At 44.1% G+C, this 27,415-nt stretch overlaps 2 protein-coding genes across 4 annotated transcripts in view; both read right to left on the bottom strand.

Annotated features, from left to right (window-relative positions):
- The window catches only part of LOC133445849 (E3 ubiquitin-protein ligase TRIM21-like), a 39,642-nt gene extending 36,420 nt beyond the window's left edge, over window positions 1-3,222 (bottom strand). The window contains exons 1-3 of one of the 2 annotated variants that reach the window (XR_009782789.1): window positions 3,113-3,222; window positions 2,757-2,903; window positions 2,341-2,629 (exon numbers count right to left, since the gene is read on the bottom strand). The gene's annotated coding sequence lies outside the window, so the exon portion shown is untranslated. Of the gene's footprint in view, window positions 1-2,340; window positions 2,630-2,756; window positions 2,904-3,112 lie in introns of those variants that run through there. The other variant, XM_061723356.1, reaches the window with a different exon arrangement.
- Window positions 3,223-18,716: 15,494 nt separating this feature from the next.
- Window positions 18,717-27,415, bottom strand: part of LOC133445775 (E3 ubiquitin-protein ligase TRIM21-like) — a 40,288-nt gene continuing 31,589 nt past the window's right edge. Inside the window, exons 1-3 of one of the 2 annotated variants that reach the window (XR_009782787.1) lie at window positions 23,072-23,127; window positions 22,716-22,862; window positions 18,717-22,606 (exon numbers count right to left, since the gene is read on the bottom strand). The gene's annotated coding sequence lies outside the window, so the exon portion shown is untranslated. Of the gene's footprint in view, window positions 22,607-22,715; window positions 22,863-23,071; window positions 23,128-27,415 lie in introns of those variants that run through there. The other variant, XR_009782786.1, reaches the window with a different exon arrangement.

The following is a 27,415-nucleotide window of genomic DNA, read 5'->3' as shown; positions in this document are numbered from 1 at the left end:
TCATCATCATCATCATCATCATCATCATCATCATCATCATCATCATCATCATCATCATCATCATCATCATCTTCTTCTTCTTCTTCTTCTTCTTCTTCTTCTTCTTCTTCTTCTTCTTCTTCTTCTTCTTCTTCTTCTTCTTCTTCTTCTTCTTCTTCTTCTTCTTCTTCTTCTTCTTCTTCTTCTTCTTCTTCTCCTTCTTCTTACTATTATCATTATTATCATTATTATTATTATTATTATTATCATTATTATTATTTCTATTATCATTATTATTATTATTAGTTGTAGTAGTAGTAGTAGTATAATTATTATGCTCGGGCAACCAAAAATATCCATTCAAAACAGATGACGTTGGAGCACTAGTATTCAGACTTGAATTATTAGCCATAAAAATTAAAAAAAGATTAATTCGGGGGCATCTGTCACGTGATCAGGATCCCCCCTCGTCACTCAATGAAGTAGAGGGGACGCCCAGGGAATCCCCTGTGGTTGACGAAATGGGAGAAACTTTAAATATCGCCTGTTTCTTCTTAAAACAGCGTTCAAAACGTGCTTTTACAAACTGACAGTAACAAACAGTACCTTGCGCGACAAAAACGCATAATTTAGCCACTATAACAAAGAATAATATATAAATAATAATAATGTCATAATCCTGTATATATCACGACCACGCATCCCATTGAATTTGCATAGTACTATATCCGCGGTGCTCCCATTAAAACCTCAATAAAACACTGCTAAAACAGCGTTAAAAACATGCTTTTACAAACTGACAGTAACAAACAGTACCTTGCGCGACAAAAACGCATAATTTAGCCACTATAACAAAGAATAATATATAAATAATAATAATGTCATAATCCGTGTATATATCACGACCACGGATCCCATTGAATTTGCATAGTACTATATCCTTGGTGCTCCCATTAAAACCTCAATAAAACACTGCTAAAACAGCGTTAAAAACATGCTTTTACAAACTGACAGTAAAAAACAATACCTTGCGCGACAAAAACGCATAATTTTGCCACTATAACAAAGAATAATATATAAATAATAATAATGTCATAATCCGTGTATATATCACGACCACGGATCCCATTGACTTTGCATGGTACAATATCCGTGGTGCACACACGGAATTATACCACTTTCCGTGTTGGGACCACGGAAAATAGTGGTAAGAGGTCGTGGGCATTTCACGGATTTTTGTGAGATCAGGTTGCTTCAAAACAGCCTTCAGGTAGGCTACTGTAGCTGTTATTGTGTTGTTTTATTGGTCAGAGCATTAAAAACACATCCTCAGAGTTTTTATGCTTTATTTGGCATTTTTAATTATGCAGAGGCAGAGGGAATTACACTCAAATGCCACAAATGATCTGACTGTAACATTTTTATTGTGCAAAATTCAAATAATCCAAGGTATCAGAACATGTGTAAAAATAAACCTGTGTTGACACTGTACTATTTAGTGTTACAGAGTTAGTTAGAGTTGAAGTTTAGATCTCACTATCGAACAAAAAATATAAGTGAAAATATGTAACAACAGTGTGTCCATGAGAAAACTATGAATGTGATGGTTATTTTTATTACTTCAGGTTCCTCACCTAGTGAGGAAAATTATTCTGATATTGATGATGAAGAGGCTCCTCAGACACAGACTGCCCCACCTGGACCTCATGGTATGTTGTGACATTTAATCTTTCAGTCTACACAACATTATGAGTGCCTTCAGTGTAAATATCACGCAACAAGTTGTTATACTGTCTACTACTTAACCTTATAACTAATCCGTTTCAATGTAATTTGAATGTTACATTCTTTCTCATATGTTTATAAAATTATTAACAATGCATTGATACATTGTAACAGTTAGCCTCACACTGATGGACTTATTTTGATGATTATTTGCAGATCTCGAGCCAAGCCAAGTCCCCCAGCCACGTCAAGTTCCCAGGCCACGTCTGTCAAGTCCCACGCCAAGCCTGCCAAGCCCCACGCCAAGCCTGCCAAGCCCCACGCCAAGCCTGCCAAGCTCCACGCCAAGCCCCACGCCAAGCCTGCCAAGTCCCCGAGCCAAGCCAAGTTCCCCAGCCACGTCAATTTCCAAGGCCACGTCTGCCAAGCCCCACGCCAAGCCTGCCAAGCCTGCCACGCCCCCCGGCAAGCCCCACGCCAAGCCTGCCAAGCCCCACGCCAAGCCACACGCCAAGCCTGCCAAGCTCCACGCGAAGCCCCACGCCAAGCCTGCCAAGCTCCACGCGAAGCCCCACGCCAAGCCTGCCAAGCTCCACGCCAAACCCCACGCCAAGCCTGCCAAGCTCCACGCCAAACCCCACGCCAAGCCTGCCAAGCCCCACGCCAAGCCTGCCAAGCCCCACGCCAAGCCTACCAAGCCCCACGCCAAGCCCCACGCCAAGCCTGCCAAGCCCCACGCCAAGCCTGCCAAGCCCCATGCCAAGCCTGCTAAGCTCCACGCCGGGTCCCACGCCAAACCCTTCAGGGCCCCACGGATCATTTGCTGAATCTCAGTCTCTTTCTTCTCCAGATCTGCCTTCTTTCCTTCATATTTTTCTCTCAGAGGAACTCTGAGAGGAGCTTCACGTCTGAACTCAGAATCCATCTGTGAAAGTGTGAAAGTGTAAGTGTGAAAGTGAAAGTGTGAAACATCAAAGCTGCAATAAGGATACGAGTTGAAGTTTTGTCGTCCTGCTGACAGAAACACAGTAAATGTTTTCTTCTGAACTCACCAGTGTTTCAGAGACTCTGCTGTGTTGTGGAGGAAAACCCGATGGACTCGCTTGGACCTTCTTTCAGAGACGAACAGGAATCTCCTGGACTGGATTTCGGTCACACTTGAACTTTCCTCCTTCCTCCCTCTGCTCTGGTTCCTTCCTCTTATTTACAAGATTTTTGTCAAACAACAGAGTTGATGTGATGAATAAGACGGTGTAATGACAATTTCCAAAAAGTTTTCCTATTTCCAAAGCTTCTTCATTACTTCACAGGTGGGGCAGGAGTGAACCAACGCAGACCCAAATGACTCATTTCCAGGCAGTGATAGTTGCAGTTAGTTGGTGGTTTATTGAAGAAAAGGTTAACATACCAGTTTTCTGTTGCAGGCGCAGCTCTGTTCTGTTTGTCTGTGTGATCTGTTGTGCGTCTGGTAAGAACTGTTTGCCTTCCCCTTCCTGTGTTTTCCCTTTTCCTGTCCCCTGTTCCTCTATTGCTGAATCCCAATCTCCACGCTCACAGACTCACAGACTTACGTGCGCGCTCCCGAAACTTGCGTAAGGGTTCAGGGCTGTCCCATTCCTAAAGTCGTTAAGTGCGCGAGGGGCTCCCGGCAGACATTTTGAGCCCTTAGTGCTCACTTCCCGTAAGTCAGCATCCCCGCACACTTTTGGAAAGGGAATTACCCACAGTTCATTGCATTGTGACATAAAAGGAGGTTACCAGGGAGAATGTAAACAAAACAGTGGGCGGAGGAAAAGGAACCATGTGCGACTGCGAGACGAAAGAAGTTCACCTGTAAATATAAATACATATCCCACTGGTGATTTAAATTCAGAAACTGTTGTCCCGTGATGATTTTTCAACGGCCCTATTATTTCCTTTACAAACAGGGAGTGACCAACAAACGGAGGGAAGAAAACCAAAAAAAGGACAGATGAAGTTTTGGACTTTCTTCAAGACTAAAGACAAGAAAAGAGGCTGAGGGAGCTGGATGAAAAGGAGGAGGAGAGGGAAAAGAAGAGGGATGACCAGTTATCTAAGTTAATTGACATTTTTGGGAAGATGGTGGACAAAATGTAGTTTTCTTCATCAACTTTTCATTCATAATTTGAGGTTCAATTTCTTTTGTTTTTATTTTATATTAGAAAAATCCTCAGTTGACCTGGTGTTGAATAAACAAGACTTGCTTTTCTTTAATCTGAGTACAGTGTTTGAATTAAGATTCCCTATGTTAACAGAAATGCATACATGTAAATACTAGCAAGATAGTTTTAGATCCAAAACAAACAAGTCAGGCAGTAATTTGGTTATTCATTTATTTATGACCACAAAATTTAAACAATTTCAGCAAGTTGAACAAAAACGTTGCAGTAAATAGTGATAATAAAACTGAAATATTTAGCTCAGGTTACCATCAATTGATACGCTCTTACAAAAATGAAATTACCGGTACTCGCCGATTGAGTGGCATACTAGATCCGCTGGTATGGGTAGATTGAAAGAAAGACACTACATTAACAAGGAAATACATATTGTACTGTGCGCATATTTAAATTGTGTTCTTTGTTGAATTGTATGCTCTTTTATGTAGGCTACCACTTTGTTTTTTTAAACATCCGTAGGATGATCATTCCCAAACTTATAATACTGGTACGTAACATTTTGATCTGACTAGGAATTTTGTATTTTTTTTGCATATTAGGTTAATTGGTGATTCTAAATTGCCCGTAGGTGTGAGCGTGAGTGTGGTTGTGTGCATGGTTTGTGTGTTTATATGTGGCCCTGTGATGGACTGGTGACCTGTCCAGGGTGTAACCCCTGCCTCTCACCTGAAATGAGCTGGGATAGGCTCCAGCAGACCCCCGTGACCCCGCAAAGGATAAAGCGGGTATAGATAATGGATGGATGGATGGATGGATAGGAATTTTGTAAATTGAAATGTTAAATAAAGTTTATAAAAAAAAACAACAAAAAAAAGAACATTTTGATCTGACTTGTTTCCGGTTTCTGCTAAGTGCTGTCCCATTCCTATTTATACCATTTGGAGCCCTCACACCCTCTCACACTTGATCACGTGACGCTGACATCACTGATAGTATGTGAGGGTTCAGGGCTTGAGGGTTTAGGGTGGAGATTGGGATTCAGCTTTTATATGGTGAACTCTCATCACCACCTAGTGTCCAAATGATGTAACCACAACCCAATAATTAAAGAGCATATTGCAGGTTAGGGTTTTTTCAAAAATTATACCTGACCTTATGTGAAAATGACTATGTGAGAAGTTAATGTAGGATTTAATATGTTTTACAAGACATAAGGGCACGTATTCAGAGGAAAAAGTGGCTGATTTTAGCAAAGCTCCTACAAACGCTTTTTTTTCGAACACTGCGTCATATGACGCAGCACCAGGGAGACGTCTCCACAGCTCTGCCCCATCTGACTGCACAGACCCCGTACACACGTAGCCGGGTATCTGCTAAACCGAAGATATTTTCCTACGTTTGGACCTGTCATCAACATGAAAACGCAAATAAACGAATGTTTAAAAAAACTCCGGGCAAAGTGAAAACTCTCGTTTATGTAGATGCGTGTAGACAGAGACAACCGGAGTTTTGCGTTTAATGTTTTATATATATATATATATATATATATATATATATATACATATATATATGTATATATATATATATATATATATATATATATATATATATATATATATATATATATATATATATATATACGCCCGACATTAACTAAGTCCACGCGTAGCCGAACTCACAAGTTGTTTTTTTTTTTTCTCCTTACAACTCACAGTGAGCTCGACGGGTCTCCTCGTCGCCAAATGTAATATCCTTCCGATATTTTATAAGAACGGGACTGAGACGGGCTCTACGTTCTGGTTTCTTTATTGAACACCATTTCCCGACTGGCGGGAGAACAACAGGTCAAAGGGCAAAAAGTCTAACCAGCCTATGCTGCCACCCTGAGGACAGCTACCGTAATAACGACACATTTTCACTCTTCTACAGGCATATTCAGGCTTCTGTAAACACAAAGTGAGAAATGTCCTATATCATAATGGAAAATATTTTTAACAAATCAAACCGATTGGAAATCATCCTCTCCTTAAATTATGTTTAAAATAAAGGACAGTGCCTCTCCCACTGATGTACAGTTGGGTAAACTGTAGTACTAGGTCTCAATCACAGCTTCTTGATATTAGCCAGCTAATAAATACAACCACAGCCACAAAGATTTAGAGAAAATAGTAGGTTGTCATAAAATCGTCATTTTATCGCAGTAGAAGCTGTATAATAATTGAAATGTTCGATTGTGGTCACCCTTGATAACTTGGGCAAGTAGTTAGTGGTGAAACACAACTGTTGTATGTGCTGCATGATTAAGTCGTTTTTCGAAATTAAAAAATACAATTTCAACATGTCCAAGTATCCCGAATCATGCCCACCTTAATGACGTTTATAATAAACCAAACCATTTGTAAATCCGTCAAGATTTCAGCAAGTTATGAGTATTTTTGTCTGTACAGACCACTCACCCTCCAACAGCAACATTCTCACACCACACGCCACACTTGACATTCCTCACGCTTATTTCCCCATTCACTACTATATATATATTTTTTTTTTTCATGATAATAAACTTTGGGTCTCGCGGCTTGCCGTAGTTCAAGACGCTAGATTGACAGACCGTCATAACCAATCCATTAGTCCTTGGTGCCGACATCTAACTAGACCCTCCAGAAAAACTCAGGCAAAAATCCTTGATTCTGCGGTCTAAAGTCCTTGATTCTGCGGGCTAAAATCATTGATTCTGCGGGCTAAGATCATTGATTCTGCGGGCTAAAATCATTGATTATGCGATTAAATGTGCGGGTTTTTTATGTGCTTTTATGCGGTGAAATTGCGGAATATGCTGGAAGTTGCGGAATATGCGGAAAGTTGCAAAATATGCGAAATATGCAGGAAGTTGCGGATTCGGCGCTGAGCTCTTCCCTCTTAAATTCAGCGGGCTGTCTCGTCTGATCTGAGGTGTAGGAGAAAAAAAAAGGAGAGCGAGGGTGGAGAGGTGAGGGGCGGTCTCTCTCCCTCCAGCCCGCGGCTCAGTGCTCGGGTGATTGCCGGGCGCACCGGCGCGACGAGGGGGACGAGACAGAGCTCCGTCACCCCACGCGTCCACCGCCAAGATCCCCCAGTGGATGGGAGCTCCGCCTCCGCCGGCCCTCGCAGGCGCAGTGGTACGCGGTCAGCGCGGAGACCTGAGTCCACCGGCAGCCGCACCCACCGGTCAAGCGGGGGGCTGGACGGAGACGGGACTCTCTTTTTCCTCTCACCCCCGCGGGTGAGAGCTGCTGTTTGGGGGGTGGCGGTTTCTGCGAGGGGTGCGGAGGTCCCCGGGCGGGTCCCGCACGTCGCGACCAGGCGTCCCGACATGTCACTCACAACACTCCCCCCTTTTTCCAAACTTTATGCGAAAATGTGCGGCGATGATGCAGTGAAATTAAGCGAGCCCCGCATAATTCGCATATTCAGCGCGGACATATGCAATATTAACCCCAGTAAAAGTGATTTTTCTGCACCAGACATTGAAATCCATGGAAGGTCTGTAAATCCACGGACAGCCGTGAAATCCGCGAAAATTTCCGCGATCACGGAATTGCGGATTCCTGGAGGGTCTATCTAACCAACCACGGAAGAGGCACCACGCCATATCAGCCAATCAGACGCAACGGTCCAGATCTTTGCGTCTTATTTTCACACACCACCGCGCCGACATTCAAAACCTCCTGCTTGCTAGAAGACGACGGTAGGTAAACTACCCAATTTTGTTCACTGTTGATTTGCTCTTTCTCCTTGAGTTTCCTAGTTAATGTACAGTTTTGTCCTGTATTTGTTGAAGAGGCGCCGGCTGTGTAACATTTATTTGCCTCTACAAGAAGATGGATGAGGTCTTGCAGAAAAATGCCATGCCATGGAGCAACTGTGTCAGCCTGTCTGTTGATAATGCTCCAGTCAATACAGGAGCAAGGAAGTCCATCGCATCCAGAATTTATCAAGAACATGCCAGCATTTGTCACATCATCCACAACTAGGGTTGCCACCTTTCAGAAATAGAAATAAGGGACGCCCCGATTTCAGCAGCGCAGGAGCCAAAAAAAAGGGACATCCCCAAAACTTCTAAACTGCATAGAAATGTATTTATTTTATATGAAAAAACAAAATGCTTTGATTTAAAGTTTAAAGTGCTTTAATAGCTTTGAACTTGCATAACTATACAGACAGCCAACCATACAACTGAAATAGCCTCCTATGCTACGTATGTCCACATCAGCCCAGATATAGAATATAGCTACAGGTGAAGAAAATGGTGTAAAAGTTAATTTATTTCAATAATTGAATTTAAAAGGTGAAACTAATATATTACATATTCTTATTACATGCAAAGCAAGATATGTTAAACCTTTATTTGTCATAATTTTGATTATTTAATTGTTGATTTCATAAAATATTCAAATATTTTGAGATTTTTTATTTGGGGTTTTCATAAACTGTGAGCCATAATCATCAAAATTATAACAAATAAAGGCTTGAAATATCTCACTTTGCATGTAGTGGGAAATAATATATTTGTTTCACCTTAAGTTGAATTTACTAGGAATAAAGTTTTGAAATATATTCAAATTTTCCGACCTTCGCCTGTTTATTATGACATAAATAAGAGCAGAAATATATGTCCGTATTGGTTCAATACGGAACGCAACTTTTAATTCCCAATTACGGAACAATTCCGTATTTCAAGGGACGGGTGGCAACCCTATCCACAACACAGCCAAACAGGCTGGTCAAGCCTTTTTGGAGGTAAGTTGAATCATGTGTGCTTAAGACCTACCCTATCCGTAGCCTGTATCAAGTCAAACAGGTTGTTATGCTGTGCGGTGTCTTGAACCAATGACAACAATGTATTGTGACTAGCCTATAAATAATCATGTATTGCAGGTATGTGGATTTGATCCAGAGGATCTCGCTGTGGATGTTGGACTTTGGTTTAAAGGAAGCACTAATCGTAAAGGTTACCTGACAGGTATGTATGTCCAGTCCCATGTAGTACAAATTAAATCCAGAAGGGCTTGATCAAATTGGCATTAAGATGTTCCATTCTTCTCATAGAATTTTGTGAGCTCCATGGAAGTGAATATATGGAAATGCTCATGCATGTTTCCGTTCGATGGTTGAGCCTGGAGAAGTGTTTGACTTGTATCCTGCAGCAGTATAAGCCACTGGCCAGCTACTTGAAGTCATTAAGTAGGTGTCACATTTTCAATTATCCAAATGCATGGTTATTAGAACAGACTGAAAAGTAATTGTAATATGCACAACCATTTCTTGCTCTCTTTTTCCCACAGATGACAAACAGCCAAGGTTCAGGAGGCTTGTGGAGGCATTCTCTGATCCAATCACAGAGGTGTACCTGCTCGTTTATCAAGCAACATTTCCAGTCTTCTCCACCTTCAACCTCCTCTTTCAGAGAGAAAAGTAGTCCATCTTCCTTCTACATGATGAGGTAAATTGGGAAGGCTGGAATACAGTTTGCTAGTATGAATACATTTTAATTTATTATCTTTCTGTCATGGTTTCCCAGTGTAGTTTTTTATTTTAACTCACTCCCCTGTCTTTCCAGATCCTGCCACCCTAATCAGCCAGAAATCCACTCATTCCCTTCACCTGTGCTCCCCCACCCAGCTCCACACCTGGTTTCCCTCATCAGCAGTTCCCCTCATATACCGGCCCATTTCCACCTTCTTGTTTGCCAGATTGTCGTGTGCTTTTGCCCCGCTTTCCAGCCTTCCTGATTTCTGTCCTGTTCCTGCCTGCCTGCCTGTAACCCTGCATGACTCCCGGTTTTTGCCTGCCCCCTTGGACTTGTTTGCCTGATCTGCCTGTCTGCCCGGTTTTGACCCCTGCCTGCCTTGGACCCGAATAAAGCCTCTTGGACTCTGATTCTGCCTGGTGTTGTGCATGTGGGTTCTCTGTCCTGTCTGAGCCGTGACATCTTTCTGAAATTTTTAGATGAGGAGTTTCATCAGCAAGTTGCTCTCAAAGTTTCTGAAGCCCACAGCATTGCAGCACCGGGAACTGCATGAAATAAACTTTAAGGAGCCATCCAACCAACTGCCAGGTAATTAGTAATTGTCAGTAAAAGCAATTGCTTAGTAAAAGTTTTACATCAGAATATGCACATGCAATATCCACTCACTGATCTCACTCAACACACTGTTTGAGGACACACACACACACACACACACACACACACACACCTCATTTCCTGTTATTAAGTAGCTTGATTTGATAATGGCGTAAATGAGAATTTGTATGTATTGAGCTTACAGCTTGGTAACTGACTATGTTTGCATTTCTGTGTGATAGAGTGTTTAATCAATCACTGATATGATGAAGATATTTAAAGGGTTGCTTTCAAGCTAGCTATTGTGGTTCTGAAGTGACTCAACACAGTCTTATTCCTGTCCCATACTGACATGTTGGTACATACAGCATTGTTAAGTACCTCTGAAGTTGTTGATTTGTGTCTCTTGTAGGAGAAAAGTTGGTGATTGGCTTCACTACTCGAGCCACACTCAATAGGCTGCTTGAAGCAGGCGACATTACACCGCAGCAAGTGTAGAGGTTCCAGCAGGCAGCAGTGGTGTTTCTGGAAAGGGCTGTGGAGTATGCCATCAAGAAACTCCCCATGAAAGAGCCTCTGTTAAAACATGCAATGTTTCTGGATGTCCAACAGAGAGCAGAATGTGTCGTGGAAGATGCCTTCTACTTTGTCGACAGGTTAGTGGCGGTATCAAGTAAAGTACATTTTATCCATAGTGCCAAATCCTAACACAAGTTACAGCATCTCAATATGCTTTACAAGTAGAGCAGGGTTAAGACCAGCCTGTGGTCACATTTTCTTGTTGGATGACCACATCTGAAAAACCTGTTTCAGTTACAATACTTTACCAGGTCAGTGCACATTGTGTTCTTTTTAGGTTTCCTGAACTGCTCCAATACAGTGGCCCTGAGGAGCGTGACCAGCTCTGCGAGGAGTTCCTGGACTACCAGTCCATGGAAATTGCCATGCCTGAAGACCCAGCCATGTTTGACTGTGAGGGCTTTTGGGGGAGCATGGCAACACTGAAGAACAAGGTAAGAATTATTCTGTACTCATGGGAATACCCATTGGCATAATCAACTCAATACTACACAAAAATACTTGAGAGTAATTAGGTTTCCTATGTACATTTTTCAAAGGTGACCGGTATGGGCAGATTTGTGAGGCTGTCACAAATCGCTAAGTTGGTCTTGGTCCTTTCACACTCAAATGCAGACGCTGAGAGAGTATTTTCTCTCGTCAGTCTGAATAAGACTAAGACGCGCAACAGCTTGGCCCTCGAAGGAACACTGTCGTCAATCATGACAGTGAAGATGGCAAGCCTCGAGCCCCACTGCTATAAATGGGAGCCCCCTGCCTCCGTCATCACATCTTCCAAATCAGCGATCAACACTTAAAACAAAAAACATAACAGATAAAGGATGGAGCATATGAAATAACAAATAAATCTATTTTTGTCAAAATTCTTGTTACGATTTTCATTTCTAATTTCTGGTTAATTAATATTAGAATTGGGAGGCCACAGTGCAGGGGGAGCAGCTGGCATGGAGGTGAGGACATCAGTCTTGGTTTTCGTTAAAACGGGCGAAATCGATGTTAAAAAAAAAAAAGGCCAATTTTTTTTTTTCCACCGCGGCCGAACGCATCATGACACTAAAGTCTCACTCTTGTCATTTTCTGAAACTTGGCAGCCCTGCCTTTCTATATATATCTATGGGTGGATTGGCCATAGGGAGTACCAGGAGTTTTCCCGGTGGGCCGTTCAATAATGGGCCGCCAGTGGCTGCCCGTTTTTTTTGCTTCGTCTTGCCATGATCTCTCACACATCCCTCATACAGAGGCCCAGTGACTTGCCTGTCTAAAGAATACCTGGCCGGCCCAATAACAGGCTACAGAGCATGGATTGCCTAAATCCAAGATGGCTGCCGAAGGCAGGTTTGCTTTGTTTGGCTCCACACCTGTCTCCTTATTCAACACTTTAATACAGTTTTTATCTAGTTTAACTGAGGTTTTTCAACACAAAAGCGTTGTATCAAGGAGCTACTTGGACCAAAGACAAAAATCCACCAAAAGGTACAGGGAAAATGGACATATTTTTGTTGGATTACTTTGCTTGTGGTTGCTGTTTGCTCCACCTGTTCAAGCTCTTTGTTTGTCCAGAAATCAAACAAACTTTCTTGGTCATTCTTCACCTCTGAGTACTACAACAAGATTAACATATTTTGGGCATGGATATTTAACTGTATACTTAACATACTGGCAGAAAAAATACTCTGGAGAGTCAAAACACAACACACGGCGGATCAAGAGAAGCAAATGGTATGTTCTCAAAACCTTGCTACTCTTCCTGCTTTTGAGTGGGGATATACAGCTTAATCCTGGTCCATCAGTGATGGACTCAGCCCACCATAGTGCGGTGAGCACTGCGGAGAAGCTACCTCCAGCAACGGCCGCGGCGCCTCTTCAACCAGCGGTGCTAGCTGGGGAGCTAGCATCGCTGGGCCCCGGTTCCAGCTCTTCCGCGACGACCATGGCAACAGCGAGGTTTGAGCTAACCACACCAGCGGTCTCCAGCGGGGTCGCGCCGACGGCTAGCGCTAGCCTAGCAGCGGAGAGGCTACCACCAACAACACCAGCGGTCTCCAGCGGGGTCGCGCCGACGGCTAGCGCTAGCCTAGCAGCGGAGAGGCTACCACCAACAACACCAGCGGTCTCCAGCGGGGTCGCGCCGACGGCTAGCGCTAGCCTAGCAGCGGAGAGGCTACCACCAGCAACGGTCACGGGCTCTTCTCCACCAGCGGTGCTAGCTGGGGAGCTAGCATCGCTGGGCCCCGGCTCCAGCTCTTTCAGAACGGCAACAGCGAGTTTTGAGCTAACCACACCAGCGGTCTCCAGCGGGGTGGCGCCGATGGCTAGCGCTAGCCCAGCAGCGGAGAGGCTACCACCAACAACACCAGCGGGGTCGCGCCGACGGCTAGCGCTAGCCTAGCAGCGGAGAGGCTACCACCAGCAACGGTCACGGGCTCTTCTCCACCAGCGGTGCTAGCTGGGGAGCTAGCATTGCTGGGCCCCGGCTCCAGCTCTTTCAGAACGGCAACGGCGAGGTTTGAGCTAACCACACCAGCGGTCTCCAGCGGGGTCGCGCCGATGGCTAGCGCTAGCCCAGCAGCAGAGAGGCTACCACCAACAACACCAGCGGTCTCCAGCGGGGTCGCGCCGACGGCTAGCGCTAGCCTAGCAGCGGAGAAGCTACCACTAACAACGGCCACGGGCCCCCCTCCATCAGAGATCCTAGCTGGGGAGCTAGCATCGCTGGGCCCTGGCCCTGGCCCCCCCGAGGCGGCTACGGCTAGGACTGTCTCAACGGCAAATAAGGGTACTGTTTCAAACACATTCAACTACAAGCACAACACTGGCTCCATGAAGGGAATCTCAGTTCTTAGAAAAAACACAAAGTGATGAAAATGTTCTCAACCCTACAACAGGCAAAGTAATTTGGGATCCATACCGTAAAAAAGGGCTCCTTGGTGGTCACCTCAATATCAGGAGCCTGGTTCCAAAAAGGGAACAATTAGAGCATTTATTGAACGAATCCAACATTGATTTTATGGGTTTTTCGGAAACATGGTTGTCCTGCTCCTCACCTGAAGCGTCAGTCAATATGCCTGGGTATAATGTTTTTAGACAAGATAGAATCAAAGGGAAGGGGGGTGGGGTTTTATTGTATGTTAGAAACACTCTGAAATGCAAACAAATTGTATGGCCTGTCGGTATTGACATTGAATGTGTAGGGGTTAATATCATACTATCTACAGAAATGTCGTTCACTGTAATATGTATATACAGAAAGCCCACTGCCAAGAATGACTTTTATGATCAGTTTAAGGCTCTTTTAAAGTCTTGTAATCACAAAAAAGAGATCATCATCATTGGAGATTTCAACATAAACTGGGACAGTACCACAGACAAGAAAACCCTGAAACAGTTAACTGAACACCTGAACCTCTCCCAGCTTGTACAAAAACCCACTAGAATCACTGCAAAATCTAGTACCAGAATTAACCTTCTTTTTACTAATAAACCGGAACGAATTACCAAAACCTACAATCTCCTAACCGGTTTATCAGATCATAATGCAATCTTCTTCTCCAGGAAACTTACCAAATCCAGACTCTCAAATCCATCAAGACACTTTGATAATAACAAGACCACTTTTAGCTTCATTCCCAAGAATCAGCAAGAAAATATCAAGTCAGTACTCGAGACCACAAGCTGGGACAGGATCATTTCTGTTGGGGACATTAACAATAGCACAGACTCTTTTCACGATTTCATTAAAAACACGATGGAATCTTTCACAAAAAGGGGACAAAGAAAGAAAGGTAAAGGGTCTCTGCCATGGCTGAACTCCGAGTGCCGTAATCAAATGAAAGTGCGGGATGTTCTACTTAAGAACTTTTTAACATCCGGCTTAACCACGGACCGGTTAAAGTTCACCTCTGCAAGAAATAAAGCCATTCAGGCAATACGGAAGGCTAAAGCGAACTTCTTTATAGCAATCATGGAAGGTGCAAGGGGTGATGCAAAAAAACTCTGGCAAAACATTAATAAATTAATAGGCAAACAGAATAGACAAAATAACAATGATTTGGAATTATGTGTTAATAACCAACTAGTAAAGAACCCAGACTCTCTAGCCAATGAATTAAATATCTTTTTCTTAAAATCTGTGGAGGAGATCACTAAGCACTTCTCCCCCTCTTACAACAGTACTGCCTCTACTGGGCTCGGGACGGCCGTTGAACCTGCAGCCGTGGTGGAGCTCTCCACCAGTGGTGGCAGCCGGGGGGCTGGCGCTGCTGGTGTGGGGCCAGCCCACCCTGAGGCCGCCACTGACTTGGTGGCTGTCGGAGCACTCTCCACCAGTGGTGTCAGCCGGGGGGCTGGCGCTACTGGTGGGGATCTGGTTATCCCCAAGGGGGCCACTATGCCTACGGCTGGGGGGGCGCCTTCCACCGCCGGTGTCAGCCGGGGGGCTGGCATCGGTGGGGGGGGGCTACCCTACGTCGAGACGGCCACTAGGTCTCCGGCTGTGGGGACCTCCTCCGCCAGTGGTGTCAGCCGGGGGGCTGGCACTGCTGGTGGGGGAGGGGTTGACCTCGGGACGCCCGGGGGGTCATCAGGGGGGAGGGGGTCTGCCGCCACTAGTGGAGGACCAGTGTTTGACATCTTACCTATCACAGAGGCTGAAGTAGTTGACATCGTTGGCTCTCTTAACAACTCAAAGGCCAGGGATGTCCACGGTTTGGATACCATGTTCTTAAAAACTTACAAAGATTCCCTTGCTGGGCCCATCACCCACTTGGTCAACCTGTCCATACGCAATGCCACAGTACCACACTCGTGGAAAACAGCTGTAGTTAACCCTGTCTTCAAGGCAGGAGACAGGACAGACATGAATAATTATAGACCTATTAGCATCCTCCCTGCCACCTCAAAGGTGATTGAGAAATGGGTACTTACCCAACTTACTGACCATCTAAATTTAGGTCATACTCCACTACACCCCGCACAATTTGGTTTCAGGAAACATCACTCGACGGAGACAGCCATTAATCTATTTTTAGAGAAAACCAGGCATTATCTGGACAGGACTTCATATGTTGGAGCGGTTTTTTTAGATCTAAAAAGGGCATTTGACACGGTAAATCATACGGTCCTGATAGACAAACTTTCTTCTTTTAACTTCTCAGAAAAGTCCACCATGTGGATAAGATCTTACTTAGAGGACAGAAAACAGTCTGTGGCAGTGGAAGGGACTAAATCCCCACACCTTAAGTGTAAAATGGGGGTCCCACAAGGGTCGATACTAGGGCCACTGCTCTTTTCGCTCTATATCAATGATATGCCACTTGCATGCAAAAATACTCATCTACAACTTTATGCAGACGATGCAGTAATATTAACATCTTCGAAATCTGTCCAAGAGGCCGCCAATATTTTAACAACAGAATTATCCCACATCTATAGTTGGCTTAAGAAATCTTGTCTCACCCTAAACACCAAGAAAACCGTCTGCATGTATTTCTCAAAAACACCGAAAGTCATAACCCACTCTGGTATTTTCTTAGGAGGAGAGGAGCTTGAAGTCGTAAAGGAGTTCAAGTATTTAGGAGTAATCCTAGACTCTACCCTCTCCTTCAAGAGTCACGTAAACAAAATTACAAAAACGGTGAAATTTAACCTTGCAAATTTTAAATCAATTAGACCCTCATTAACAACTGAGGCAGCTGAGTCTTTATGCACGCAATGGTGTTATCCCATATTGAATATGGCTTCACAAACTGGTCTTTTACCAACAAAACCATGCTCAACCAGGTGGAATCTTTGTATAAGAGAGCGATAAAAATACTGGACAAAAAACCCATAACACATCATCACTGTCAGATACTTAAAAAATATCAACTCCTTAGTTTTGACAACCTCACTACTTTTAAATATGCCTGTGCTACATTCAAGATCCTAAAAGGTTTAGCACCGCCCCCACTGTCTGTCTACATAAGACAAAACGAAAACGCTAGCCATACAACCAGGGCAACCTCCAGAGGTGATTGCATAATCCCATTCAGACGCACTGCACAGGGGCAGACCGTACTGTCAGTCGAGGGTAGTCGCATCTGGAACTCATTACCTGTCGTAGTAAGGGACTGCAACACATTTGCCGCATTCAAGAACAGCTTAAAGAAATGGCTATTAAGTAAACAGGACTGTAACCATGACCCTCGGTAAAGATTCATTTGTCACCTTGTCACTTTACTGCATAATAACATCATAGTGTTAATAATGCACTTTGCCACTTTATTTAAACACTGACAATCTGATTGTAAACAAGAGGTGATGCTTCATGTCATCCCCTCTTGGTTTGCTATTTTTTTTATGTAAATGATTTACTCAGCTGACTAGTAATTATCTACCTCTTCTTACTTTTTCCTTCATGTCCCTTTTTTTCCCTTTCTCTTCTCCTTCCATCTCCACAATCTGTTTACTCTACAACTGGCATAGAACCTTAAATTCCACAACCGAACAATACATGTGATCTGGTTTTGCATTGCTGCAGCCCATTCCATCTTCACTCTCCCCTCCCCTCCCATCCTCCTTGTCTTTCCCCCATTATAGCACTTTAACTTTAAACCCTCAGCACTTTATCGTAACCAGCACTTTAATTTGCTCTGGCACTTTACCGCCTAAACTTTTAACTGCTAAATGTGAAATGTGTGTAATGTATTCACTATTGCAATATATGTAAATGTCTAAGATCGTGTTAGTAAGATTGATGTGTCAGGTTGTTCTCCTGTTCCTTCTATCTTAAATAGAAGCAAAATAACAAGAACAGAAACTTTTTACACGCTATATTTGTATTTGTTCCAACTTGTTGTTTAACTTGTCCTTCTTTTATATTTTTAGCCGGGGGACTACCAATGGAAACTAGCTCTGTAGCTAAAATTGGGTGCATTTGCATTTTTAATTCTAAATGTATATGAATGTACACTGTCCCTTCCCAAATAAACTGAATTGAATTGAATTGAATTGGATGTATTAATAGAACTGGATGGTACATCGAAAATGGCCGCCCATTCATTTCAATGCATTTTGCTCACTCAGCGCATACGCTGAAAAAGTTCCTGACTTCCGGGTTTACTTCCGCGTTATCGGGCCCATAGAGCATGCGCAGTTGAGTCACCTCCCATGATGCTCTGGGGCCTCCCATCATGCCCCGGGGCAATGACGCGAATATTAATATAATATGTATTAATATAATATATTAATTAATGTATATTATTACATGTACAGTATTACATATATTATTAATGTATTAATAATATAATTAAATAATATATATTAATATAATACATCCGTGGAATGCACGGACACGGCTGTGACGGCAGCCGTGACGTCACGCCCAGAAAGAGACTTTTCTTTGACTTTTCTGGCCGTTATAAAACATCTTTGACGGATATAAAGTCCATGACTTAAAAATATAGAATACAAAGATTAGTAATTAATGGTGATTACAGCTGGAGCTGTCCTGTGAACAGTTTTAGAGGCTTCTCTTTTACTATTGCGGTCTATGGGAAAAAAGCTTTCTGGGCCCCATGGCATTTTTTGTTGCAGTACCGCGGCTGGCCACTGGAAAAAATCGGCGTGCCTTCTGAGCGCGAGATTCTGGGGCTGATACAGAGGCCCAAGAGTCCCACCCATTCATGTACAAGCCCCCCCCCCCCCCCCCTCGTCCAGTCACCTTTAATGATGAGCAATCATTATGAGCGGTAGAGAGCAAGAGAGAGAGAGAGAGAGAAAGAAAGAAGCACTCGCTCATGATGCTGTAACCAGCAAAAACATTGTAACCATGTTTGCTGCGGGGGCCGGCCTGGCCTCCGGGACTTCAGCTGGGCCTGCGGGTCCGTCAGCAGGTAATGATGCCGGAGGAGGAGGAGGAGGAGGGTGAAAGTGAAGCTCCCGCTGCCATGGTGGTACAGGAGCAGGAGATAGGTGGTGGGGATGGCAGGTGTGTGCTAGCCTAACATGCTGTGGATAAACACTTAATTGCACCGTTAACACTGTTAATTGTCTGTTAACGTTACTTGACATAATCGCAAAATCTGCATAGTTTGGTGTGTTAGCCCAGTGGTCCCCAACCCCCCGGCCGCACAGAAAGAAAAAATAATTTCTGTAGCATCCCCTGATGATGGATGACTCTCAAACTGATGGTTACACAATGTTTTTATTCCTTGGATGTACAATAGGCTAAATACACTGCAAACACACCGTAAGAGCTATAAAGGAATAAAATTAAATAGAGTTAGTCTTTCTACATTCATATAAGTTTCATTTAACTTAAATACAGACCGACGCAGCTGCTCGGTCGGTAATAACAGCTACAGCCTGATTTATGGTTCCGCGTTACACCTACGCAGAGCCTACGGCGTACAGTGCGCGTCGCCGCGTACTCTACGCCGTAGGCTTCGCCGTCGATTTAACGCGGAACCATAAATCAGGCCTACAGCTATAACCACAATACATGAATAACCATTGCAGCCAAACTCAATATGTACATAAATACAGCATAACATTTGCAAAGAAAACAAAATCCTTATCAGCAGGTGCTTTTTGTGTCAGTTAGGCACCACTTTAGCATTCCTGACACTAGTTTAGTCTTTCAGACACACTTTCTACTGCGTAAAACTTTTGCCATTAAAGTCCGAAGCGCCGGATGTTTACAATTTCTCGGCGAGACGCCTTCAAAATAAAAGCAATAAATAGCGGTCTCCTTAATTAGTATCAACATGCACCTTTCTTCTGCCCACAGACAGTCCTATTTGTTCATGAAGGACATTGATCTAACAACATACCAAATATGCTTTACATATTTTTTTCAGTCAGTGTTTATGGTTTAATGACTGTTTCACATTATGCAGTTAAAACTAATAAAACACTGATTAACTACTGTTACAATAAAACATCTGCATTTATATTTAGGGGGGTCTCCAGAAGTCCTACAATACAATAATATCATATAATATACATATGTCTTTACACAATATTTTTGTGATATTAAATAGATTGCGATATGCTGCAAATTCTCTGCAAATTATTTATCAAAATGAAAACTTTAACAATAAGATAGGCTATGTCTGTTCATCTGTTTTCATTTTCATTGATGCACAGTTGTCAAACAAACATATGCTTATGAAAACTCATGACAAACTGAACTGTTTGTGTTAAATACAGTAAGAAAAAGTTAATTTCATGTTTAGTAAAATATCAATATTTGGCATCCATAACAGTATAACCATGCAAAATATTATGATACTAATACAAAATTACAAGTATTTCCTCTTATGTCATGGTTTATTGTCGGTATGTTGAGCTGTAAAATGTGTTTGTCTATTGTTAAGGGGTCCGTTTCACAAAGCAGGTTCAACAAACTCTGAGTCTAATCCTGAACTCTTAGTTGATCTACTCTGAGATCGGAAACTCTGAGTTTTCGGTTCCAGAACAGCGGATTTGAGGTAATTTACTCAACTCTAAGTAGTTTCACCTGGAGTTACGCGCGTGCGCCACAACTATCAAAAGCCAGTATCTATAGAGCCCTGATACAAAGATTCACCATGGCAACCGGCGACAACAACGGCAAAAGATCCACATACTTCACGCCGTGTCCTTTTACACCCGAATGGAATTAGAGATTTTAATGCGCGCATACGGCGAATTTGAACATGTTTTTCGAAAAAAGAGTAACACCGCAGCACAGAATATATAATATAAAATTAATTTAACAGATCTCTACATCATTCACCTGCAATCCTGTGGAACTCCTTGATGGCTTGGACAGGTTTATGATAGGCTTGCCACCCGTCCCTTGAAATACAGAATTGTTCCGTAATTGAGAATTAAAAGTTGCGTTACGTATTGAACCAATACAGACACATATTATGCCAGGGTTCTCCAACCCTGGTCCTGGAGAGCACCTATCCAGCATGTTTTAGATCTTTCCCTGCTTCAGCACACCATGATACAAGGAGCTGTGTAAACAACAGAACTGTCCAGACCTTGATGACAAGTTAATGACGACCATTGATTAGAATCAGGTGTGTTCATGCAGGGAGACATCTAAAACATGCTGGATAGCTGCTCTCCAGGACCGGAGTTGGAGACCCCTGTATTATGCTCTTATTTATTCATGTAATAATATACAGGTGGAGGTCGGAAAATTTGAATATATTGCAAAACTTCATTCGTAGTAAATTCAACTTAAGGTGAAACAAATATTATTTCCCACTACAAGCAAAGTGAGATATTTCAAGCCTTTATTTGTTATAATTTTGATGATTAGCCTATGGCTCACAGTTTATGAAAACCCCAAATAAAAAATCTCAAAAAATTAGAATATTGTAGCGACCCTCTCTGCCTGTCACTGGAATGCACGGGATGTCATGAATGGTGCGTGCCGGTGGTGGTAAGAGGGGGTGGGGGGGTTCAGAACCCCGGGTTTTCTTCTTCTGTTGTTCTTTTTAAGGTGTTTTTTTAAGTTCTACCGGAGACGTTAGACGTTAGAGAGTCTGTCTGCCGTTGGGTTTGTCAGAGAACCTAGTTGGTTTTTCCTGCTCGGTAATAAACTGGCAAGAAACTACGAGCCGTCTCCGCCTGGTCTGTCACTCATTACAATATATTATGAAATCATTAAACAATTCAATCATCAAAATTATAACAAATAAAGGATTAACATATATTGCTTTGCCTGTAATGAGACTATGTACTGTGATATACATGTATTACGCGGTCTGATAACCATCTCCCGACGAATATTTAATTCTCTGCGCATTAATGCTGCACCTTCATCGATTGTGTCTTCATCAAAAGGACATGCCATGTTCGTGACAATGGACTTCTAATATATATACTGACTCTGTTTTTAATGACAGACGGCAGAACTTCGCCAAAACTCGCCTGCTGACTGAATGAATGAGGAAATCAAATGTGCGTGTGTCTCTGAAAGAGGCTGAGACGCAGAGAAACTCCAGGTTCATTCATATAAACCTGGTTCCGACCAGGTTAGGTTCAGAGTGTCTGTTACTACGGTAACTGACCGAGAGCTTAAGTTACCTCTCTTTGTGAAACAGGCTAGAGTTACTCCTCTTTCTTTGGTTTGAGTTACCTCCCTTTGTGAAACGGAAAACTCAGTTTCCCTCATTTCAGGGTTAACAGACTCCGAGCTTTCACTAAACCTGCTTTGTGAAACGGACCCCAGATCATTATACTATTGTTTTTCCATACTTAAGCCAACTAGCAAAAGTTCTGTTGGCATTCAGACTCATTTTTTGCATGTAATCTTGTTCAAACTTATTCCACTCTATTTCTCTACTTTTCATGTCCAGATTTATGATAGGCAGCAGCAAGCCCAGTACATAATTTCCTGTGGAGATGACCTTACCAGAGACCCCAAGCCCTGCCATAGATTATTTCACCCGTCCCAACCCAGACACCCTTCAGCAGTTTTTAAACCAGTACCCCAGCCGCGTCAAGTTCCCACGCCAAGCCTGCCAAGCCTGCCACGCCCCACGGCAAGCCTCACGCCAAGCCTGCCAAGCCCCACGCCAAGCCCCAAGCCCAACGCCAAGCCTGCCAAGCTCCACGCCAAGCCTACCAAGCTCCACGCCAAGCCCCACGCCAAGCCTGCCAAGCCCCACGCCAAGCCTACCAAGCCCCACGCCAAGCCCCACGCCAAGCCTGCCAAGCCCCACGCCAAGCCTACCAAGCCTGCCAAGCTCCACGCCGGGTCCCACGGCAAGCCCTCCAGGGCCCCACGGATCATCTGCTGAATCTCAGCCTCTGTCTTCCCCTTCTTCTTGCTGCTTCTGGATTTCTGTTGAGCTTCACATCTGAACTCAATATCCATCTCTCTGAATAAGGTGTTGACTTTCAGCTGAGGTCTGGTGTAGAACATCTCCTGACATATGGGACACTTGTAGAGAACATTACCATCCCAGAAATGAGTGATGCAGGTTTTACAGAAGTTGTGTCCACATGGTGTGGTGACTGGATCAGTGAACACATCCAGACAGATGGAGCACAGGAACTGATCTGCAGATCTCCGGTTGCTGCCAGCAGACATGTTGGATCTCTGGAAACAAAAGTGAAAGTGTGAAACATCAAAGCTGCAATAAGGATATGAGTTGAAGTTTTGTCGTCCTGCTGACAGAAACACAGTAAATGTTTTCCTCTGTACTCACCAGTGTACTCACTGCTGTGTTGTGGAGGAAAACCCGATGGACTCGCTTGGATCTTCTTTCAGAGACGAACAGGAATCTTCTGGACTGGATTTCTGCTCCGTCACACTTGAACTTTCCTCCTTCCTCCCTCTGCTCTGGTTCCTTCCTCTTATTTACAAGATTATTGTCAAACAGCAGGGTTGATGTGATGAATAAGACGGTGTAATGACAATTTCCAAAAAGTTTTCCTATTTCCAAAGCTTCTTCATTACTTCACAGGTGGGACAGGAGTGAACCAACGCAGACCCAAATGACTCATTTCTAGGCAGTGACAAATGTAGTTAGCTGGTGGTTTATTAAAGAAAATGTTAACATACCAGTTTTCTGTATCAGGCGCAGCTCTGTTCTGTTTGCCTGTGTGATCTGTTGTGCGTCTGGTGAGAACTGTTTGCTTTCCCTTTCTGTTTCTTCCTCTTCCTGTTCCCTGTACCTCTATATATGGTGAACTCTCATCACCACCTAGTGTTCAAATGATGTAACCACAACCCAATAATTTAATTAAATACACTGCCACCAATAAACATAAATGGCTCCTACAGACGGACAGAAACTTCGGCTGCAGCTCGTTGTTCAAACATTCACCTTTGCACTGTTGTTCATCTTAAATTAACTGGAACTTGTTCAAAGTTCAGATCAGGACTGGGCGGTACGGACGATTAAACTATATTCCTCCTCATTCCTGCTGCTTTACAGTTCAGACGCTCGATTTGCTTGTGTTATTGATTTTATGCTGATTTTTCCCAGATTTTTTCTTTCTTTCCATGTAAACTTAACCTGCGATAGATTCTGGAGACTAAGAGCAAGCTAACACACAGCTAAGGAGCACAGATAACACAGCCAAGTCTGTGCATTATAACAAATCATGGAGTGATAATCCTCCCTGGAACTGTCTCTGTGCAAAACCAAAGAGTAAATCCTGTCTCCTGAAAGAGGGAGGACGTATCACAGGCAGGGCCGAGCGACCTGAGGGGTTGCAGACTTATTCAATTAATCATTTCAATGTCAAGAGTTAACACCTTGAAGGTTTCAGTCTTTTTAATACGTGGCTGTACAGCTGCAGGCCTCATCCAGATTCCTGTTTCTGAAGGTTTATAGGCCCCCTTTGCAGACTTTTTTTGATGACCTCAGTGAACTGCTGTCTGTGATCCGTGTTGATTTTGAAATGTTGCTGACCGCTAAATGTGAGGACCTGGAGGTCAGAGCCAGGAGCAACAATGTACGGCTGGTAGGTGTGCCGGAGGGGCTGAAGGTGTGGCCCAACTGAATTTATTAGAAGCTGCTGATGGACTCCCTCAGCCTGGCTGATTTGACCCTGCTTGTCCGTGCTCATCTCACTCTCCGACCCAAGCCTAGTGATGGTAAACCACCCCGACCCTTTCTGACTCATGTGCACTTCTTTCACATGAGGAATGATATTCTACGCCGTGCTGGTGAGGCTTCCAGGGACTCTCCTGTTCTCTTCCAAGGCAAAAGACTCTTCCCTTTTCCTGGCTCTACTTCTTCAGTTGTGAAGAAACGTCCTGCATTCACGGATGTTAAACATCTGTTTCATTTGTGTTCTGGAGTGAAGTTTGGTCTGAGGTTTCCTGTCTCTGATCTATGGCGCCTTCTTAATCCAACTAGTAAAATCCATTATTTTTGACTTCCGGTTATGGCGACCACCTGAGAGGACACGCTTCATGTTGCTCTGTGGTAACTTCTTTAATTTCTGCAAAAAAATACTCTTATTTTCTACCAAACGTTACAACACGGCGGTTGAGAGAACACGGAGATGCAGAGGGCAAACAAAGGAAAGGTTAATTCGCCTACACGATTGAAGCTACCAGTCTACCAAGCCAGCGGGACAAATCCGAAGGCTGACCGTGCTGAACACATGGCAGAGAAAACAGCCAGCGGAGATGAGGAACAAGGGAGCCAGAAGACGGATGCAATACTGGCCGCTATAGGCTCCATGAAAACCGAATTCTCATCGAGATTTGACTGTGTTATGACGGCAATAGAGAACATGAGAAAGGAGATAAATGACTGCAACGAAAGAGTGTCGCAAAAGGAACAGCGGATATCCGACGCCGAAGATGAGGTGAATAACTTAAAAACTAAAGTACAGAAACTGGTGTCGCAAAATAAAAGTCTGGAAGACAAACTTTTGGATTTGGAATCCAGATCTCGATTGAACAACGTGAGACTAATAAATCTTCCGGAGGGGGCAGAAGGAAAAGACCCGGCAGCTTTTCTAGAAAAGTGGATCCCTGAAGCGCTGGGCGCATCACTGCAGTCTTCAGTGGTCTTGGAGCAGGCGCACCGGATTGGACCGATGAGGGACGCCAGGGCGCCACCGAGAACACTCATCATGAGGTTTTATAACTACAGGGACAAGGTGGAAATTATGACGGCTGCTCGGGCAAAAAAGGAGATCCTGTACAAAGACCAACAAATACGGCTCTACCCGGACCTGGCTGCAGGACTGCATCAGTTAAGAAAACAATTCGACCCGGCTCGTCAGGAACTTCGCAATTTAGGAATCCGGCACGGACTGATTCACCCGGCCAGGCTATTGGTGACTCATAAAGACCGAACCTACACCTTCAAAACTCCGACCGAAGCAGATGAGTTCATTAAAAAGATCCAGAAGGATGCTGGAGAGAATTAAACCAAACTACAGGTGATATTCAGATTCAGAAAAACTTTATTTATCCCCGAGGGGCAATTTCAAGGCAACTGAGCAGCAAAACGTTGAAGGTATCAAATAGGATAATGAAAACTAAAACTAAAATAAAATAAACAGATAAGTGGGGCATGTCTCATATGTACAAGAAATGTGCAAAGAAAAAATGTACAAAAAAATATATAAATATAGGAATGTCAGAAAAAATGTACAATAGAGTGACTGTGGTTTAAATAAAATATACAGTGTAAAGTGTAAACATACAGTGTAAAGTGTCGACAGTGGAGTAAATAATTTAACAGAGTATGAAGTAGTCCGGGGTGGGGGGGGGTTTAGCAGCTGGAATTAAAAAGCAGCGTGGCTTTGGGGACAAAAGTAGCTCTCCTCCTCTCAGTCCTGCAGGCGACACAGCGCAGGCGCCTCCTGGAGGGGAGCCACTGGAATGCGGGATGGAGTATGTGGGAGGGGTCCTTGATGATTTTAACTGCCTTTTTTTAAGGGCCTGCTGGTTGAAAACCACAGACAGAGTTCTGACCGGCAGGCCGATGATTTTCGAGCACAGTGATGCTGTGCTCTGCAGTCTGTTCCTGTTCTGGATGCTGAGGGAGTGGAACCAGCAGGTCATAGAGAAGGTCGTGATGCTTTCCAGGAAGGCGTAGTAGAAAGTCATCATGATGTGAGTGCTGACTCCAAAGGAGTTTAGTTTCCTGAGGAGGTACAGCCGTTGGTGACATTTCCTGAGAATCTCCTCTGTGTTGGCAGAGAATTTCAGGAGGTTGTCGAAGATGGTGCCCAGGTATTTGTACTCCACGACTGTCTCCACTGGCTTCCCGTGGATGGTGGTGGTGACTGCAGCAGCCAGATCCCTCTGTCTACTGGAGAAGGTCACCACCATCTCCTCGGTCTTGCTGGGGATTAGTTCCAGTTTGGAGCTGTCACACCACTCCACGAACTCCTGCAGAATGGGTCCGTGGTGTTGTGAGGGGCCTGACAGCAGCGACAGGAGAACTGTGTCGTCAGCGTACTTGACCAGATGGCGGTTGGGCTGTGTGGCCCTGCAGTCATCGGTGTAGAGGATGAAGAGCAGGGGGGAGAGCACACAGCCCTGGGGGGAGCCAGTGGAGGTGGAGCATAGGTCAGAGAGAGAGTTGTTGACCCGAACCCTCTGAGTCCTGTTGGTCAGAAAGTCCAGGATCCACAGGATAAACTGGTCATCCAGGTGAAAGTGGGAGGAGAGTTTAGTGGCCAGGATGTGGGGCTGCAGGGTGTTGAATGCTGAGGAGAAGTCAGCGAACAGAAGTCTGGCGGATGAGTCGGGGAGCTCCAGGTGTTTGTGAATGGAGTCCATGATGAAGGTTTTTGCATCATCCACGCTTCTTCCTGCACGATATGCAAACTGGAGAGGGTCCATTAGGGTGTCAGTTGTTCTGATGATGTGATGTTTGATGATCTTCTCCATGGCCTTCATCACCAGAGAGGTGAGGGCCATGGGACGGAGATCATTCAGAGTTTTGGGTTTATTTTTTTTGGGGATAGGGATGACTGTGGAGTGTTTCCACAGCTGTGGAACGGTGTGACTGTCGAGGGAGTATTGAAACAGAGTCCGGAACACACTCCCGAGTTGCCCTGCACAGTGTCTCAGGAGTCGGCCGCTGATGTTGTCGGGACCGGGTGAGCTCCTCTCTCTGGTCCTCCTGAGGGCACTCACCACATCCACAGTCCTGAAGGTGAGTGCAGAGCTGCCAGGTTTGAGTGAAGATCTGGACTCCTCCAGCTGGGTGGAGTTGTCCGACTCAAACCTGGAGTAGAAGGCGTTGAGGTCGTCGGGGAGGGAGGAGGGGGTGCTGCACTCCACCTGGATGGTTCTAGGGGGAGGTGGAAGCAGTGTTCACGGAGGCCATGGTTTTGAGGCCCTGCCAGCCTGAGCGGAAGTCCCCTGCGATTAATTTTTCATCCACTTTGTTTTTATAGTCCAGCTTGGCAGTTTTAATGGCCC

The sequence above is a fragment of the Cololabis saira genome, chromosome 1 (genome assembly GCF_033807715.1).
Source record: "Cololabis saira isolate AMF1-May2022 chromosome 1, fColSai1.1, whole genome shotgun sequence".
NCBI classification, from domain to species: Eukaryota; Metazoa; Chordata; class Actinopteri; order Beloniformes; family Belonidae; genus Cololabis; species Cololabis saira.
Note: the sequence above shows the minus strand (reverse complement) of the source record. Positions and strands in the feature narration are given on the sequence as shown.